Source organism: Mauremys mutica, chromosome 3 (assembly GCF_020497125.1).
Source record: "Mauremys mutica isolate MM-2020 ecotype Southern chromosome 3, ASM2049712v1, whole genome shotgun sequence".
Taxonomy (NCBI): domain Eukaryota; kingdom Metazoa; phylum Chordata; order Testudines; family Geoemydidae; genus Mauremys; species Mauremys mutica.
In genome coordinates this window covers 113,869,155-113,888,368 of record NC_059074.1, presented here as the reverse complement: position 1 = coordinate 113,888,368, position 19,214 = coordinate 113,869,155, and the positions used below count along the sequence as shown (strand labels likewise).

Sequence of the window (19,214 nt, the reverse complement as noted above, 5' to 3'; positions counted from 1 at the left end):
TATGGGGATTGATGCAGGGTCCTCATGCATGAAAAGCATCTGCACTGTTCCCACTCTGAACTTATAACCAGAGCTTAAATTGAAGGCACTTTAGAAGCATTAGTTCATCATGCAATAAGGCCATTGGAGTAGCAATCCCACCACAATTCACTATTTTAACCACACTTTCAATAGATGTCTTTTCCACTCTTGTAGGATGGGCAACTCAGTTCAAGACAATTTTATATAATGAAAGAACAGTCCTTAGTCAGTTACTTTCAAATGTAAACACCCAACCTTCAAAACCATACACCAATTTGCTCGATTCTGCTATTCTCCAGGACTGGTTTAGCCATACTCTGTGTACTCCAGAGGTTCCATGGTCTCTTCTGTTTTAGACCTGTCAGAGCCACATTCTATCAAGAATTTATTAAGTGTTGATTTGGAATGTGCTAGAAATGTTAGCCAATATGGTTTCAGTGAGCTCCCAATGTTTCTACAGAAAACTACTTTCTACCAGTCTACCTGGACTGAGCAGCAGCATTGCTAGGACAGATGTACTACTGAGCCCGGTTCACTAAATCAACAGAACATCAACTATGTTTTGTTACTAGAGTCTAGTTTTGTCAGCATGAGATACATTCTACAGTGTATGTTTTTCAGTATAATACAGTGCCAATGACCAATTGTTGCAACCAAATCTCCAGTTTGAAGTCCATATAGTTATTGGCTGGTCATTGTTTTGTCTTTTCTCTCAATCACATCTAATCTCAGACCACTACGATGTGTAGAGCAAAACAGAGTAGCTGAAAATACCAATACATAGGGAATTCTTTTAATTCTTGTTTGCTTTTGAGCCTCAGAAAAGTATCCCCAGAGAATAGCTGTCAAGTCTTGATACTGTTTCACCAAGGCATGTATAGTTTGGTGTAGCACAGGACTGGTAGGCCTGGAATTTTTGAGTTTTAATCCCAGATCAAACACCAATTCCATCTATGAATTTAGATAATCCCCAAACAGTGTGCCTCAGATTGTGCACATCCAATGGAATCCTGAAGCGACATCTATTCAATTGAAATTCCCATTCTGTTTATGTATGTATGTATGTATGCATGCATGTATGTATGCATAGGCAGTGCCAATAGAAAACTAGGAGACTGTTAGTCTTATTCGATATAATCCAGGCATAAAGTATGTTTCCCAAACATCTACGACTCTGCCAATCAATTCCAATTTCTACCAATACCAGTGAAAGGTACATCTCTGTCCTTTCCAAATTTCAAGTTTCCACTGACATTTGCTGAGTTGCCAGAACATTTGTTTTTAAAAAAAAGTCAGCATTTTTTTTCTTTGCAAACTGCATTTTTCACTTATTTCATGCTTGAAAACTACTCAGTCATTTTTGAGAAAACTTTATGGGGAAAAAAAGATCACTCCCTACCTGAGCATACGCCTATCACCCATGAATTTCGACTGAAAAGATAAATGACTGAGAAAGTGCAAAGCAACTGAAAACAACCCTTTCCAATGAAAATATTTAGGCAATCTTAACTGACAAGCAAGGTGCCCATAATTAAGGGCATTCCAGTTTTAACTATAAAAATGAGCTATTATATCAAACAAGTCTACTGAAGGTGTTTAATTCTTGAATGATATTAAAAATAAACTAGCTACTAAAATAAAAAGTCAGCATTAGGGATAGGACTCAACATAACATGTACAATACTCTGTAGAATCTGGTGGGTGGACATAGGTCACTGTAAAATACTCAGAAGCAGGCAGAATGAAGGATTTCCTGCCAAATAATCCTAAACACAAGAGATGCTCTTAGCTAGGGAGAAAAAAGAACAGGAGTACTTGTGGCACCTTAAAGACTAACAAATTTATTGAAGCATGAGCTTTCGTGAGCTACAGCTCACTTCTTCGGATGCATAGAATGGAACACACAGACAGGAGATATTTATACATACAGAGAACATGAAAAGGTGGAAGTATGCATACCAACAGGCAGAGTCTAATCAATTGAGATGAGCTATCGTCAGCAGGAGGAAAAAAACTGTTTGAAGTGATAATTAAGATGGCCCATAGAAGGTGTGAGGAGAACTTAACATAGGGAAATAGATTCAATTAATGTAATGACCCAACCATTCCCAGTCTTTGTTTAGACCACAGGTAATTGTGTCTAGTTTGCATATTAATTCGAGTTCAGCAGTTTCTCTTTGGAGTCTGTTTTTGAAGTTTTTTTGTTGCAAAATTGCCACCTTCAAGTCTGTCACTGAGTGGTTAGAGAGGTTGAAGTGTTCTCCCACTGGTTTTTGAATGTTATGATTCCTGATGTCAGATTTGTGTCCATTTATTCTTTTGCGTAGAGACTGTCCAGTTTGGCCAATGTACATGGCAGAGGGGCATTGCTGGCACATGATGGCATATATCACGTTGGTAGATGTGCAGGTGTACGAGCCCCTGATGGCGTGCCTGATGTGATTAGGTCCTATGATGGTGTCACTGGAATGGATATGTGGACAGAGCTGGCATCGGGCTTTGTTGCAAGGATAGGTTCCTGGGTTAGTGTTTATGTTGTATGGTGTGCGGTTGCTGGTGAGTATTTGCTTCAGGTTGGGAGGCTGTCTATAAGCGAGGACTGGCCTGTCTCCCAAGATCTGTGAGAGTGAGGGATCATCTTTAAGGATAGGTTGTAAATCCTTGATGATGCGCTGGAGAGGTTTTAGTTGGGGGCTGTAGGTGATGGCTAGTGGCGTTCTGTTATTTTCTTTTTTAGGCCTGTCCTGTAGTAGGTGGCTTCTGGGTACTCTTCTGGCTCTGTCAATCTGTTTGACAGAGCCAGAAGAGTACCCAGAAGCCACCTACTACAGGACAGGCCTAAAAAAGAAAATAACAGAACGCCACTAGCCATCACCTACAGCCCCCAACTAAAACCTCTCCAGCGCATCATCAAGGATTTACAACCTATCCTTAAAGATGATCCCTCACTCTCACAGATCTTGGGAGACAGGCCAGTCCTCGCTTATAGACAGCCTCCCAACCTGAAGCAAATACTCACCAGCAACCGCACACCATACAACATAAACACTAACCCAGGAACCTATCCTTGCAACAAAGCCCGATGCCAGCTCTGTCCACATATCCATACACCATCATAGGACCTAATCACATCAGGCACGCCATCAGGGGCTCGTACACCTGCACATCTACCAACGTGATATATGCCATCATGTGCCAGCAATGCCCCTCTGCCATGCTGGACAGTTACGCAAAAGAATAAATGGACACAAATCTGACATCAGACTAACACGGCTGCTACTCTGAAACCTGTCATTAGCTAGGGAGCTCACTCTTATTTCCATGCCAAGTATTGAATTAAGTGCAGCATTTCCTAGCACACATGATGTTTTATTAGTTGTGTTTGAGTAATATTTTTATTCTGGGATCAACTGTTTTTCTAAAAACAAAAACAATAGAGCTAGAAGGTAATGAAAGGCTTTTATTGGCTTTTCATGGAGGGTTGGGGTTTTAAAACTAGGTAGGATTACGAAGATGGGATGGGAAGAGATAAACAGAGAGGACATTGCAATGTCTCAAATTCAACTTACTAGAGTGGCATTTTATTCAATAAGATTCAGACAGCAAGTCTCCCTTCTGAATGAGTGACAGCCTCTATTTATTTGGTTTAACTCAGGAGAATGGACCTGGGATCCAGAATAACGGATAGTCATTTTGAGCTACATAAGCTGTGCTCTTAAATTATGTCACTGATAAAAGAAAGGGTTATGTCATGAGTGATGAGTTCCAGCACTTAAAGGGAGATGTCAAGAGCAAATATACAAAACTATATTAAAATACCACGTCAGCTTGTCAGTGAATTCTTGATGCATTTTCAAATGACAAGAAATGGCATGGCATTAAAAGTAATATGGCCCTATTACCATTATTTGTATTAAAGTAATGCTTAGAATATCCCATGAGATCAGGATCTCATTGTGTTAGATGCTATACACACACAGTGAGAGACAGTCCCTACTCCAGAGAGTTTATAACCTAAACAGACAAGACAGACAAAGCGGGAGGGGAGACAGGCACTAGGGTGACCAGATGTCCTAGTCCTGATATTTGGGGCATGTATTTCTATAGATGCCTATTACCGCCCCCCCCACCCCCCGCGTCCCGATTTTTCACACTTGCTGTCTGGTTACCCTAACAGGCACAAAGAGGTTGATGTAACTGGCCTAATGCCATATGGGAGGCCAGTGGTGGTGCTGGAAAGAGAACCCAGCTCACCCAATTCCCAGTCCAGTGCCTTAGCCAGTAGACCATGCTATCGCCTCACCAATTTGCTACATCTTACACTTAATTTTCAAAAACACTCCCTCGTCATACAGAAAACTTCCAGACTGCATAAAATATTAGCAGCACATGAACTGATGCTCCTTCAGATGTGCTGCCTACCTTAAAATATGAGACGAGGTGATTTTCACTACTACAGTCCTGCACTACATCATACAGGCCTAAGAACTGCACATAATGATACCTTCAGATCACTGAGAGGAAAAGTAATTTGAACAGCTATGTTCTATTACCCAGAAGGATGGCAACTTTGGGCATGTAATATTTCACAGTCAGTACTAAATTCACTAAAAATACAGAATTATTTTAAAGAAGGTTTCCTAACAGCTAAATAAACTATAAACTGCAGTTTGTAACTGGTAATTTTCTGGTTTGAATAATGCAACTTGCTGGGACTCCAGACCTTTCTACCCAATGGATTTAAAATTTTTATTAAAGCTAATGTTAAAAAATCATATAATACATAGGTTGAGAAAAGAGTGTCTGTACATCTGGGTGTAGTGCTTAGATTATCCACGAATACAAAGTTTGTTTTAAAAGTCATAAGATACATATAGTGCATAATCAGCAATAACCCAAATTAAGGTGAATACATTTAACAATACAGTTTAGATATTAGTATCCAAGTATTTGGGTACATCACTCATGAAAAATTATACAGAGAGTTAGCTGTGGAAAGCAAATATATCAATGAGTAAAGATTGTCCCTCAGTAAATGAGAATTTAGGGTAAGTTGCCCATTTATTACATTGGGATGCTATCCATTAGCTTCAGTGAGAGTACTCTGATGACAACTTGCATATGACTGGCTTAACAATTGAATCTACCAAAATAATACAAATGTTTATTTTTTGATTTAACCAAAAAAACCTCCAATACTATATGGCTGCATTTTTTCTCCTTTGCTTCTATGCATCAAAACAGCGTTAATATTGGTTACTTACATCCCATCAATCAACAGTACAACTTACCTGATTATTTGGTTAGAAAAGAGATACAGCTAGATAAAAATTCTATTCTAAATAGGTATTTATACCAAGTTTGTCACCACAGTATCTGAGCGCAAGAAACAAATCCACTAGGCAAGTCTTCATTTACAGTATCACGTTATTCCAAACGCCATACCTTTATATTTGAAGTATTTCTCCCACATGGGACAGTTATTCTCAGAGATAAATTTCAATATCTTTTTATTTAATTTTTTTTTTGGAGATGAGTGGGTGGAAGAACAGGAATAAAACCAACACCTGTGTGGATAAATCCTGTGTTATTTTACACTTGTATTTACTGGTTGTGGTTCTTTTGACATAATTAATTATTATATTATTTATTCTATAGTTCCTATAGGTCCCAACCAAAATTGAGACTTGCTTGTGCAAGGAACTATATGAGCATATAGTAAGAGACAATCTTTGCCCCAAAGAACTTGAAGTCTAAATAGACATGGCAGAAAAAAGGTAGAAGAGGAAAGAGAGGCACAGTGAAGTGAAGTGTCAGATCAGTGAGTCACAGCAGGAACAGAGCTGGGATAGCACATCTATGAGAACCTATTCAAGAGTAGAACTCCAAATGGCTTTTTAGTAATAACGCCTATGTAGATTTACCTTCTCTCCACAGGCTAGAATTCAGAATCCCAACAACAAAATCACTGAGGACTTTTAGCTAGGAGCAACTTTGCTTTAAAAAAAAGGCCAAATTCCTTCTTTGTGCTAAGCTTTTCTTTCATGAATTCTAACTACAGGATATCACTAACCTTGCTGTATTAGCCAGATAACATCATTCAACTATCCAAAACTAAGGCTTTGGCTACACTTGCACTTCAAAGTGCTGCTGCGGCAGCGCTTTGAAGCGCTAAGTGTAGTCAAAGCGCCAGCGCTGGGGCTTTGACCACACTGGTGCTTTGCAGCGCCGCAATTTGCAGCGCTGGAGAGGGTGTGTTTTCACACCCTGCTGCAGCGCTGCAAACTTGCAAGTGTAGCCATGGCCTTAGTGTCCGAACTCCTCCAACTTTGAAACACATCACAAAAGAATGCGTGCTGACTCCACGTCAATACTAAAACACTTCCCAACCCACAAAATCAGTCAAGCCACCACCTCAGAAAAAATCTGATCAGACGTATAGGTTTTGCAAAATTTCCCAAAGATCAATACATTTTGGGAGGTAGGGGGAAGGGAAGAAGGTTCAGAGATAAGGACCTTTGCCAGGACATTAAAACACTAGTCTTCTTTCCAAACATACATAGCAATTATCAGCTCAAGTATGTTTACCAGCTGAATATTACAGTTGGTCTTCGGGTATAGTACCAAGTAGAGCAGTGGTTCCCAAACTGGGGTTTGTGAACCCCTGGGGGTTCATGAAACGTTACAGGTGTGTTCTCGGGAAAAAAAATCCCTAATGGCGGACAGAGCTGTCCCTAGGGACCCAGGGCAGCATGGGGCCAGCAGCCTGGAGCCCCTGGACTTCCAAGAGCTAAGCAGATCAAAGCAAGCATATCTATCACACTGAGGAGATTTAAACTTCAAGACTCCTTATAAGAAATGGAAAGGGAGGTGGATATTTTTTGCCGTTTTTAAAATGAAATAGGCAGCTAGTATTGTTTTTAAAATTATTATGAAGAACAAGTTTAAGCTTTGTTGTAATGTGTGTTGTTTGCCTAGACTGCTCAAGACCTGAAAGCTTGTGTAGGAGGAACTCTGAGTTGGCTTCTTAAATACCTTCATGCTGTTTCACATCTGGTGCTCCTTGATGAAACATACAAGCCTTGTTGTATAACAGGTTTATTCAAAGTCATACAAGCTACAAAAGTGAGATCTTGGAAGAGTGTTGCCAGTTTCTTATTGTACTAAAAATACTGTAATGATAAATAATAATAAATAGTGTGTAATAAGCATGTCATAAAAACAGATTTTATATTTCCAAGATCACTGCTTTTATAATTTATACTCAGGTAAAGGAGAAAATCCCTGGAAATATTCATTTTTAGGAGGGGGTTCGCGAGACTTGACATTCTACTGAAAGGGGTTTGCAGATTGTTAAAGTCTGGGAACCACTGAAGTAGAATGAATTGTAGTAATCTAATCTGAAGAGGAAAGTTGCAGCCTTCTTGCCAGAGCAGATGAAAAAACAAGATTTTTTTGATAACTGCTGCTGCAGTACAGGCTCAGTCAGAAATAGATAAAGAGCCCAAAATCTCCCAAATTGCAAACTTGAGTAACAAAAGGCTGACACATTCCCTCAGTAGAAGGGACAGACAATACCTCTGCCATCTCCTGCATTTGCTTCTACAAGTCTCCATGCTGAGCTTCTGACAGCACTCTCTCACATCCAAGCCACCATCTTGGCAAGACGGTGCAAGCCATTAGCATTCACACTATCTGGGTCTCATGAAACAGAGATAGAACTGAGTACCATCAGCAGACCAACACTGCAATCCAAACTACCTCTCCTCCCCGCCCTCCTTTAATTACACTTTAGATAGTAGGGCTAACAGACTAGGACCCTGAGAAGACCAGATATTAACAGTGTCTCATTAAGCCTTCCCCCCACAAAACAACTAGTGCTCGGACACCAGCCAATAACCGAGAAGGATGACAGTGTCACAGCCCCAGCTTGACCACTCTTAGCTCTAAGTGGTTTATACAGTGAGTTCTTTCTTCTGGGCTCCAGATGCCTTGAGCTGTTTGGGTCCCTGTCAAGGCTGATTTCCCACTTTGGCACTTTGAGTGCAGAAGGTGGGGGCACGCAAGGATTTTAAAAATTAATGCTGGCCACTTCAGGCTTATATTAAATTCCCAAGGTTACAGCTTTTTTTTGACCTTTGATTGGTAAATGCTACCACCACCCAAGTGCAGAAGCCCTCTGAGAATCCAGGAAGGTGTGCTTGGGAATTCCTTCCTGTGGGGTACCCTCAAGCTCTTTCACCCATCCCTCCTGTTCTTAAAAAAGGTAAATTTTATTAAAAACAAAAAGAAAAAATACATCTGGAAACTCAGGCTATTGCTAGATTTAAGAAAAAAGCCACTTACAAGGATTAAGTATCAAGACTAACGTTTTTGAGGATCAGCTTAAAGGTTACAAGCAAAACAAAAGCATTTAGGGTTAGCACAGAGGAGTCCACAAGCTATAAGGAAATAAAAGGGATAAACCTAATTGCATCTTTCTAGACATTTCCTGATCTACTTACATATCTGGGGTTTTAAATTAGTAGCTTCTAGGTATGATCCTGATGATTTTTTCATACCTGGCCCTAAGCTTCTTACAGCATAGTTCTGCCCTGTCCCCTCGCCCTGGGAGAACAACCACAAATAGCCAAAAGGGAAGTCTTGTTTCAATTTTAAAAGTTCTAGTCTTTCCATTGGCTCTCCTGGCCAGGTGCCCACTCATTTCTTTTAACCCTTTACAGGTAAAGCAAGTAAAAAACAGCTACTAAAAGAAATTTTATAGCTAACTGGCTGTCTGGCTCCAAAAAAGGAAGTTATCCCCCACTCCCCTTTCATTTATCACAGTCCCCAAGTGTGCTCCTCAGCCCTCTAGCCTGATGTCAGTTGTGAGAACCAGAGGATCTGGAAAACATACGGGCATACCTGTGCAGCTATTGCCTTAGGCTGACCACCATTTTAAAGAGCTGAGCACTGCATCAGGACCTTTACCTGATCCTTCATGTGTTCCGGGAAGTGGTCCCACACCTTTAAGATGAAGTCTTGAAGGCAACTGATGTGTGATTACGCCCATGGAGAGGTCCCTATGCATGACATTTGGTGGACTAGCAGCTGAAGGTCCAATGCTGTGGCAGGCCTCTTGCAGCTACAGAACACCAGAAGACGGTTCTGAATCTTCCAGAATCTTTCTAGAAATGGGTAGCTCTTTGCTATTGAGGTGGTTTATGTCCACTTCTAGGTGAATTATTAAGGTGGACTGAGTCAGGGAACTTTTCTTGACATTGATAACAAAGCTGTGCACCTGCAGGAGATTGAGCATCAAGGATGTGGCTCTGTGCACTGTTGCTGGGGATGGACCTCTGATGAAGATATTTTCCAAGAAAGCATACTACAGGCAGATACACTGCAACATGAGTCTGGCTATGATGACCACCATCATCTTTGTAAAGACCTTTGGGGCTGAGAAGAGACCCAAAGGGAGCATCCAGTATCAATAATAATTCTTGCTGTAGAAATCTGCAGTGGCATGTTCAGACAGGAATATGAAGATATGCATCTACTAGATCCACTGAAGTCAGAAAAATCCACGTTGGACAGGGACACCACCATAGAGGGCTAGGTCTCCATCCAAAACCTCTCTTCACCCACTCATTGAGCCTTTTGAGATATAAGATGCCTCGGAATACCCCTGTGTGCTTCTGAACAATGAAGAAGATGGAGTAGAACCCTGTGAATATTTCTTCTGAGGGAATGCTATTACTCCCACATCTAAAAGATGAGATATCTCGGTCTGGATCAAATTGTGCCTTACAGGGTTGTTGGAGATAGCGGACATGATAAAGAATGGATTGGGGTGAAGCCCATAATTTGAGGGACTAACCTTAATTATCTTCCTGACCCACTTGTCCATGGACAATGCAACCCATTCCTCCAGGAAGTGGAAAATTTGGCTCCCTAGCTTCACCTCTGGGTAGAGGCCTATGAGGTCTTTGTCATAAAAAGTCTTTGGGAGGGGTGGGATTCCCTCTTGTTCCCCATCCTCCCCCTGAACCTTGGTTCCATTGCTTTTCTTTGGAGAATCTGCTGTATCTCTGTGAGAATGAGGATGAAAAGAGCACCTCTGTCTGAAGTCTGGTCTGTCCTCTCTCCTAAAGGCACTAAGTGGCATCAAGAGACACTGATTGGATATTGCCTCACTGTCTGTCACTTCTTTGTCTAGCTTCTCCCTGAAAAGGAGAGCACAGAACCTACTTTGGCTCCTGGTTACTGAGCTGGAAGTCCTGGCTCTATTGAGAATGTTATTGCATCCATTGAGCTACAAATGCTGTGGCCAGGAAAACTTTATTTAAAATAGAGTCGATGTCAGGGTGATCTCTACCCTTTAGGGCCCTGAGATCTTCCAGACAGGAGAGAGATGCCCTTGCAAAGCAGGTAGCTGCTAGGGATGGCCTGAGGGTGGCTGAGTAGGCCTCAAAGACTTTTTTGAGAGTGGCCACCATCTTTCTATCCAAGAGGTCCTTAGGGTAGAACTTCCATTCTGAATGGATAACCATCTCTCTTGCTAGGGGCGCTACAGTGGCATCAACCTTCAGTACCTCCTGCAGTAGAGTCCCATGCTCCTGAATCTTACAGAACTTAAGGTCTTTTTTTTTTAATGTGCTTGCCCTTATCAAGCTTATCCCATTCATCTCAAATCAATCCCTTTTGCACTTTTTCTTTCTCTTTCCTTTCTTTGATCTTTTAACTTTTTTGCATGCTTTGTGAGCGTATGAGTTCTGTGGTTGCTTTGTTGAGGCCTTTTGCAGTTAGTCTTCCTTCAGGCTTGAAGCCTTCTCGAGACATCTCTCTGAGTCCTCTCCTGCTGGGTTCCGTTCCCCCAAGGAGTGGGGAGGGGATATGATGTCACGGCCCTCCGGGTTGAATTGTGAAGCAGGGGACTGTTTATGAGCCCTGCTTCATCTTTAGAGGCCCCTTCTGCTCCCCTCAGAGACTCCTGTTCCCTTTTTCCCATCTTGGGAGTCACAGTCACTCTGGTGGGTGGGGGACCCAACACGTCTGTCCAATTCAGAGCCCTGGGACCCAACGGAGTTAGGGACGGAAGGCTCAGCACAACTGACTATCTGCCAAGACCAGGAAGTCTGTCTCACAGATGGAACACCATTTAAATTTTGTTCTGTGCTTTTTAAATTGCTCTGCCACACCCGAGGTGTGCAGATAAGCCAGCATGGAGACAATGCAATGGAGGCTTGACTCAGGGAGGAAGAAAGAGTTAGAGAGGGAGAACAATCCTCACCATGGCCCCCAAAATAGCCAAGAACTCATGGAAACGGAGAAATTAGGCAACAGCAACAAAACTACTGTACACACACTGCCCTGCAGGCAGACAATTTGGCAGCAAGCAGGAGCAAAGGGGGCATGGCTAGAGTATGTAGCACTGAGACTTTGATCAGCCGCTGTGAACTGCAGAGAGCAGGGGAGCAGCTCAGACGTCCACAACTGTTGGAGATGCTGGGCTGCAGAATTAAGGAAAGATGTACACAGGTGATATAAACAATGTTTTAAATCACATCTGAAGGGCAGTCAAGGACCTGTAAAGTTGTTCTACCTACAGTGATACTGTATATGCAGTAAATTATCATTGTGCCATATTAGTAGATTAAGAAATCTCCCCCCACCCCCTACAAAAGTAGGAAAACAGTCCCCTCCTTCACAAAAAGTAGGAATTTTGTTAGCACAATAGAATGCTGTTGAGGCACAACATTTTCTCCACTGTGAAAATAAGTAGAATTGAAGAAGTTAGAGATGGAATGTTATAAATCAAGGTAACCAGAAGCTGGGAAAAATCTTAAAAATTAAAATTCTCCGGTGGGCCTCTGCATGGAACCTTTTCAGTGACATCAAGCAACAAAAACAAATAAAAGATCCGTTAACTCAAATGCAAATTTAATACATCGCATGTCCTATTGGAGTCAAAAGAAGTTTAGCCAAAGCATTTAGCCTTTATTTCCTTTTTTAGAAAAAAGATTACTACTGAGGCAATACTTCAAAGTATTTTACAATGTAAAAAATTCTACTGGAGATTATTCATTTAGTACATTAAACACATACACACTATTTTTATAAGGTGGCTTGTAAACTTTTGTTACACAGTGTCTGTTTTGAGTGTATATAAAAAGGATGCCTTTTTTAATACAACTGCATATGTACTGAATCGATCACTAAGAAGCTAGCATCACTAGTTTGTTTATTCTAACGAGAATTCGAGTGCAATATAAAGAAAGTCAAATATTTAGACAGTTTATAAAACTTTACTGCTTCTACTTAGGTTTACACCAGTAAAAATGTCTGCCAAAGTCTTTCCAATTATGCTAAGTGCGTCAGCTAAGAGCAACAACAAAAAACAAAGAAAGAAAAAAAAGGAATCTTTTCTGAAGGGGAAAATACCATTATGGATCACAATAAACCCCCTCTTCCCCTGTCCAAAGCACCTCTCAGATTACACTGGGAATGACAAAATTGTATTCTATTCATTCTAATGCTGAGGTCATTCTGTATAGAATGAGGGAACCAGTTCAGGACAAACTGCTTGGACGAGCAAGCAATTATCCAAACCGTAGCCCAAAGAGATCAGGATCAATTTATTTTACCTTTTAAAAAACGTATTCACTTTACTCTCAACTCCTTGATTTACAACAGACCTCATCCTTGGCTGAAACTCATCCCAGAATTTCAAGAGACGTGGCAATCTGTTAGGACACTTATGTTTTCTATTCCCCCAGTGGACCACAGGTAATACAACTTATACAGACAAGCAGCGAAGAGTCAGGAAAAGAGAAGGATTTGACAACAGAGGGCAGTAATGGGACAGAACTAGTAGAGGAAAGGAATGGTAGACCAACAAAAAAGAAAAGGGAGACCGTGAGAACTTTATCAGTGGAGAATGCAGCTGACTGCTTGCTTATGGTTAGATTGTGTAACATTTGCTCACAGTAGTGAGCACTTACATAAGTAATCTCAGAAGGGACTTGCCAACATGAGCACCAATCTAGCTGTGAGAGAGTGGCCAGCTGCATTCTACATTGCTGAGGTTCTCAAGGTCTTTTCTTTTTGGTGTCTCCTTTCTCTTCCTCAATGGGATCACTGGTGTAAACATTCAGAAGTGTATGCAGGGGTTGCAAAATCTAGTCCTTTAGTAGCATTTCTTGGGTGGAATCTTCCAATTAATTTCTTGAAATGATTCCATTCAAGAAAAATCTTAACTTGTCTTGTATTCTGCTGAGACATTTGAGATCAGTTCATACACTCAAGCTAACCACAATGAGATTTCAGCTTACGTGAGTTGAAGGGAGGGTTTTCTTAGTGTCTGTTGACTTTGAAACCTACTCTCTCCATTGGTCTGAGAAAGCCTGAATTCTCAAATTTCAGGGCATAATGTATGAACTATCTATACATACACATTTACATGAGGTGATGGTTTATGGGGCTTCAAGGTTTTTTTCAGGGAGGAAATACTTTGAGCCCTTTAGTTAACACTGAGGCAATTTAGGATGTTAATTTATGTATTTTTATTTATTTATATACATGAAACTAAAGATTCTAAAAATATTTTACAAAGCAAGCCATAAAGCTTTGATAACAAACATTTGAGTTCTGCTCAATACCAACCTACTATAATCTGAAGACAAAAGCTTTGGTATTCAACTTGAGCAAAGAAACATTAAACAAGTAATATAACTATGTAGTTTCTTGATTCACTTATCTAAACAATTTTTTACATTTAAAAACATATAGTTGAACCATCAGGAATTCATTGAATGGGTTTTCTACAATCACTGTTTGAAGTTCCTCTTCTCCAGTTTGGCTTGCTCCATCCCTTCAATTAAAACGACTCTCTAATGACTTATTCCTGGCAAAAGAGCAGAACCAGTGCTCTCGCTTCATCTTCCTTGATTCTTGGCTGCCTTTGACACTGTTGGTTCTTCCTGATATCTTGTCCTGATCTTGTTCTCTCATGATTCTCCTACTGCTCTAATTGCTCCTTCAGTGTGTCATTCAGATGATCCTCCCACAGAGCTCTGTCCTCAGTCCCCTTCTTTTCTTCCTCTACACCTTTATCTATGGCTATGCTCATCTGCAAACACTAATTTAACTAAACTATCATACTATACTGATGACTCTCAGACCTGCCTAACGATCCAAACTAAAATCTTGGCCTCTGTCTCTGGCATCAAATTGTGGATGTCCACTATCAGTTTAATGTCAGTGTGGCTAAAACAGAGCTCAATCTCTCCGCTCCCTTCCTTTCTCAGTCACCAAGACGAAACCACCATCCTCTCCTTCACTCAGTCCCATAACCTCGGGGATACCTTCAACTCAGCCCTCTTTCTAAATCCTCATACCCAGGCTGTATCTAAATCTTGCAGACTCTTATTGAATAACATCTCTAAGGTACGGCTTTTCAATTCCATCCACACAGTGAAAACTCCAGCCTAAGTGTTCATCTTATGTCTTGATTACGACAACATCCTATTCTCTGGCCTTCACAAATGCAATCTTGTCCCTCTTTTATCCAATCAAAACACTGCTGCAAAAGACAGTTTTCCTAGCTTGTCACTTTGACCATGTCAAAGTGCCATTGAGTTGTAAGTTTGTCTACTGTACTGCTCCAGGTCAGATATAGCATCTAATAGTATTTCTTTAGAATGGTTACTGTAGGTAGCAAATGATATAGACAGACAGAAGCCTATTAAAATACTTATGTTTGCAAATACTCTCATTTACATATTTGAAAAAAAATACTAAAAAGATAATCTTCAAAGTGCCAGTGAGAAATCATGAGGGAGAGAAAGGTATTTTGTACTCTCCACACAAATGTTTGACAATAGATTCAAGATACAGCTTTATTAATTGCCAGTTTTCTAAACTTGAGTAGAAGCACAATTATGAAGAAAAATGACAAATATGGGTAAAAGGTTCCCTAGAACAAGGGAGCTTATCCTCAAGGAGGTCAGAGCCTCAGTTGGTCTATGGATCTATGCCAGTTTACCCCAGCTGAGGACTGGCTCCCATTATTGACTAACTTTTGTGGATCAGGCCCGAGTAGGGAGCTACTCCTAGAACACATGCGTGAGAGAACTGGGGAAAAGGGAAATCTGAAAAACACTGTAACCGAATACAAATAAAGACATTATATTTCCTGAACCACAGCATGGGACATATAAACTAGGCTCACAATTTCTTTCCCTGCCACACCAGCTGACTGCTTTGTTTAACCATAAATTTAAACCACAAGGAAATGATTTAGAGTTGATTTAAGAAAGCAATTCAAGCAAGCTTTCATAAAAAAAGAAAACGAAGACCAAGGAAGGGACTGTCCACTGCTGGCACACAGGATAAAGAGGCATGTGAAAGGCTGCAAAGGTCTAAAACATAATGTGTAGATCAGTATCGCAGACCTGCCAGGAAGCATGAAGTTATGGGAATCGTTAGTTTGGTTAAGTGTCCTTCTACAGTTAAGCTAATTTTGTCTATAAAGCGCAAGATACACACCAGTGCAGTACAGAAATTGGAAAAAAACTGTCAAGTGGTTGGGTGTGTCTCTCCAGAGTTGTCTACAGTGGTTCATTAGAACAACAGTAAATTATAAACTCCTGTTGACAGCAACGACAAGAGGAATTTGTAGATAAATGGTGCACAGAGCCAGGGATGAAGCAGTGAGAAGATTTGACAATGCAAACCAATGAAGAACAAGATGCTGATTGGAGTATCAGAGATATAGATGCAAAAGAAAAGCTCTAAAAGAGAGACATTTAGAAATAGACTAGACAAAGCACATAAGGTTACACTATACAGAACAATCCTGCCCTGGGGAAGTGACCTAAAACGCCTACTCTATATGTCTCTATGATTGCCCATATGAGACTTCAGTTCACTTGAATGACTCACATATTAAACTCCCAAGCAGAGATAGTTTGACAAATCCAATGCTTCACAATAAAGAAACCTGACTTCAGCTCTGGTTGTACTTTGATCAAAGAGTCAAAGTTAAAATGATACATATGGACTTAACTTTAAATCAACCTTTAAAAAAAAAATTCCAAAAGCACAGCACAGCACCATGCATTTCCAACTCATTTGTAGAATAAATAACTGGTTATAGAAATGGGAGACAGAATTTATCCTGAACTTCTGAAAAAGCTTTATTTGCAAAACTTTTATCTTTGATTTAAAAAATGGAAGTTCCATCAAAATGGATTCACAATCTATTTTAGAGGTAAAATACAGTAGAATATTAACTCCTGTGGGTGAAGAGTACGGTAATAATAAATGGGGTGCTAAGGACACTTTTGTTTATCTTTTTACAATGACAGAATTTTGTGATATTTGGCAAAGGGAGTAATAAAACAAAATGGATCCAGACTTCTCTAGACTCAAGTTACAGGACAGCACACATCACCTTTAACACTAAGTACGTTGTGTTATAATATGTGCCTGTTTTATATAAACTATTAAAAACTCAAGATGGAGCCTTTTTCATGCAGGTTTTTGCAATTTTTCAACATGACAACTCTTCATATAACTTGATCTGACATAGAAAAGACAATGAAGCAACACCAGCTCATGCACAGAAACGAACACTAAGGAAAGGTGGTTTATTGTGCTTGCAGACACAAATACTCTTGGTCAATACAAAAGGATAAATAATACACTTTCCCATGAATTAAACAACATTCAGCTCCAAGTAAGGGGAATAAACAGTCTGACTGAGCCTTTCCGACCATTAGCTATTCACAATAGCTCTCTCTCTACTTTCCTTATTATTTATTTATATTATCGTAGCACCTAGAGCAGGGGTTCTCAAACTGGGGGTCGGGACCCCTCAGGGGGTCATGAGGTTATTACATGGGGGGTTGTGAGCTGTCAGCCTCCACCCCAAACCCTGCTTTGCACCCAGCATTTATAATGGTGTTAAATATATTAAAAAGTGTTTTTAATTTCTAAGGGGGGTTGCACTCAGAGGCTTGCTATGTGAAAGAGGTCAGCAGTACAAAAGTTTGAGAGCCACTGACCTAGAGGCTCCAGCTGAGAGCAAGGCTCCATTGTACCACTAGGTACTGTACAAACACACAGCAGGAGACAGCTCCTGCCTTGAAAAGCCACAATTTAATTACACAAGATAGACAGAGAAAATATTTTTATCCCCATTTTACAGATAGTGAGTGGAGGTATGGAGACAGTAAGTGATTTACCCAAGGTCATACCAAAAGTATGGGGCAGAGCCTGAACCTGAATTCAGTTTTCCTGAGCCATAGTCCTATGCAGCAACTACAAGCCCATCCTTCTCTATCTGAGGAGAGAAGTATTGACACCATGGTTCTGCAACTGAACAATCTCCATGTCACATATCTGAAGACTCAATGACACAAAGCAGGGTTTTTTAGTGAACGTTTCACAATGCAGCTTAGTGTAGCTCCTGGTGGTAGCACTAATGTAGATAGGGCCCCAGCAGGGGCTGGGGCAGTTTTTACGCCATTTGTTTTAGATCTATTCTGCACAGAGTCAGATAATATGATACCTAAAAAGCTCTTGCTGTTGCTACTGCTATTTACTAGCAACAGTGAGAAATTTTTCCCAAAAATCTCTCCATGAGATAAAGTAATTAAGGCCCCACCTTAGCAAATCACTTAAATACATTATTGATTTAAAGTATATGCCTAAATGCTTTGCTGAACAGAGATGTGCATAAAGTTAAGCATGTGCTGAAGTGCTTTGCTAAATTGAGGCATAAGAGTCTATTAATTCAGAGTTTAGAGGAAAGCCTTCTCTTAGTGGACCAAAGACTGCATTACCTAAAGCTAAAAAGAGCCCAGTTTTATAGAAATTTATTTTTTGCACCCCCTATTGAGTAGCTACAGAAGAAAATTGAGATTTGAAGAAACTGTCCTAACTACACTGCCTCACACTCTGGCAGAGAAAGTGGACCAAACAAACAATGGAAGAGAAAAGAATTTTAAACAGACAAGTGTATAGCAAATGATATGAAGTGCAAATACAGGCTGTGAATGCCTGAGAGCAACACTAAGCTGAACTGAACGCAGAAATAATAGTCAGCAACAAAGGTAGTTCTTTCACCTTCTACATCTTGCATACAGATTCAAATGTGTTTGCCACATCCTCCTTCCATTGTGATAATATGAATCAGACCTGCCATGTGGAAAGGTTACTGGATATAGCAATAGAAGTCACTAAAATGAACACATTAAAAATGTTAAACCCTTAAAAAGCTTTTGATTTATTTGAGGAAAGCACGTAACAGTGAACTGGGCTTATATCTGCTATACATCTTAATGCAATATTGATTCCATTATCAGAGAGTAACTAATGTATCAAGAGTACAAAGTGCTCCCACCTAGTATGAGCTTTCAGACTATCACGTGGGAATGAACAGATCCTGTCCAGATGTACATCAGCAAAACTAGTGATAAAGAAAATCCATCTCTTGCAATATCAGTGCACTTTAAACAGATTACCACCATTGCATTAAACATTTTTAAATGCATACACTCTACTTGGAAAATCTCATTTTCCATACAACTCTACATTTTCATGAACAATTCACCATTTTCTTAATTATTGCTGTTCATTTGACAGCCACGAGACATCAGATCAGAAGTCCTACTCAAACTTTGAGTAGAACATTGTTCTTGCAAACAAAAATTAAATTCAAATGCCAACCAATCACTGCCCAATGATACAAAGGCCTGAAATGGCTCCAGATATTACAACCATTATGAAAACTTTGATTTTCAATGTTTTGAAAATTTTAAAAAATTAAAAAACAAACAAAAAAAACATTTTATCCAAAATGATTTTATGCAACTAATTTTGCTGCTGTTCAGGAAAACAACAACAGCAACAAAAATACGTCCCCAATTGGTGAGTCTTTGTTTCCAAGGACAGTTGTATTAGGAGAGGTTAAAAAATGACCTGTGCAAGATGAATATCCCGTGATAAGTGAATGGTAAATCCATAGTATATAAAAAAGATATAAAACTCAAGTTAATGAAATACCGACAAATCAAGCAATTTCTACCTGTTGTAAGGATCCATGGACTAGAACCTGGGTCTGCAGACATTCTGACAGTGCCACCGGGTGGCCATGCAGACCCACAACCAGGGAGCACTTTCACGAGTAGGTACCACAAGAAGTACAA

General features: G+C 40.1%; 1 protein-coding gene across 1 annotated transcript in view; it reads right to left on the bottom strand.

The window, feature by feature from the left end:
• MTHFD1L (methylenetetrahydrofolate dehydrogenase (NADP+ dependent) 1 like) overlaps positions 1-19,214 on the bottom strand; it is a 229,604-nt gene that overhangs the window by 114,708 nt on the left and 95,682 nt on the right. The gene's annotated exons all lie outside the window — the stretch shown is intronic.